Source organism: Cyprinodon variegatus, unplaced genomic scaffold (assembly GCF_000732505.1).
Source record: "Cyprinodon variegatus isolate N-32 unplaced genomic scaffold, C_variegatus-1.0 Scaffold894, whole genome shotgun sequence".
Classification (NCBI taxonomy): Eukaryota; Metazoa; Chordata; class Actinopteri; order Cyprinodontiformes; family Cyprinodontidae; genus Cyprinodon; species Cyprinodon variegatus.
Genome location: NW_015151347.1, coordinates 1 through 1,600, shown reverse-complemented (window position 1 = coordinate 1,600; position 1,600 = coordinate 1).

Sequence of the window (1,600 nt, the reverse complement as noted above, 5' to 3'; positions counted from 1 at the left end):
ATATTTCTACTAGTAGAAATATCATTACAGATATCATCTATTGCTATATGACTTGTTAATTTGGAATTTCAGATATCTAAATTTTAATAATTCCTATCCAAAATGCAGTTGCAGATACTTACGACAGGGGACTTAGAAACTCACTGAAAAGAAAACCAGCCATATGCAACATTTGAATCATGCAATTTGAAAAGCATTTTCTAATTGCACATTTTAAATTGAATTATTCCAGGGAAATTGTAAATTAAATTTATTAATCCATTTTTAGATACTAGAATTTGAAATTTTTAAATCTTATTTTTAAATGTAAATTTAAAAAGCAAAATTCATAAATAGGATTATAAATACATTTCCTAATCACATATTTAAAAAGTTTATACCTTATTCCACTTTCTATTTCAAATTGCATTTTCATATCCTTTTTTAAGTTGTAATTTATTTATTTTTTACCATCTCTGTCATGACCCAATCCATACTACCAGCTCATTTGCAAATGTACAACCAGATATACATCCGTTCCCCTTAATTTTAATTTGTAAAACAGACCTAAATTATGTTTTTCTCCTTCCTTAAAAGTATTAAGTGCATTAAACTATAATGTGTTAAAGCTTAACAATGGTTAGTAATGTCCTGAGAAAATAAATGCATTAAAATCCTTTCTGTTTTATCACTTTTCTGTGCCAGTAATAGAGTCTTATGCCTCTTCCTGGACATAAAGAATCCAGGATCTAAAGAAATACATAACTAAATAATAGATATCATTCTGAGCATGTCCAATGATGACGTCAGACAAACTGTTTAAAGGAGAAAATGTAAAAAGCATCATATTGTCTCAGAAAAGTCATAAAAAATGTTTTAAAGATTTGTATTAGCATTTTTTGTGATTTAAGAATAGAAATAATTACTTTTAGTACCATAATTACATAAATTATGATGACCTAGATGTAGATCTGGTTGTGCATGCCCAAATGAGCTGATGGTACGGATTGTGTGGCAATCTCCATTTACCTTTTCCGTGACCCTTCTGGTCCATGAGCACACCGGAATCCAGTTTAAACAATTACAGTTGCTCCTCATGCATAACCAGCTCACTAAGTGAGATAATAGGTGTCATCCATGTGGATTGACTTAGGAAGGAATATTAAATAGTTCACTCAAAACCCATTATAGTCTTTCTCAAGTCTATGGGCCAGGGTTTAGTTATTTCATAATCCTTCCTCCCTGGTATCAAATAGCAGAAATTATATGACATTGAATAAATACTACAAATACATTTTTGGGTTAACTACTGTTAAGGAAGAAAATATTCTAACATAGTTAACTTTGGAAAAAGGTTGGCTTTTCATTCTTCCCTTTCCAGGTCCACCCGGCGAGCTGCGTGTGGTCTCTATGAAAACCAGCATTGCGTGTTGACATCACAGAATTACAGAGTTTAATCCAATATAAGACAATGCATACACTTAGAAATAAGACAATGCACAAACCTACACCAGAAACTGCAGAACAACAGAGACATACATTCCATTACCTGACATGAATGGAGAGATGGAAATAAAGCAAAGACGTACAAGACATCTTTGGAGAGTTGGCAAGAGCAAAA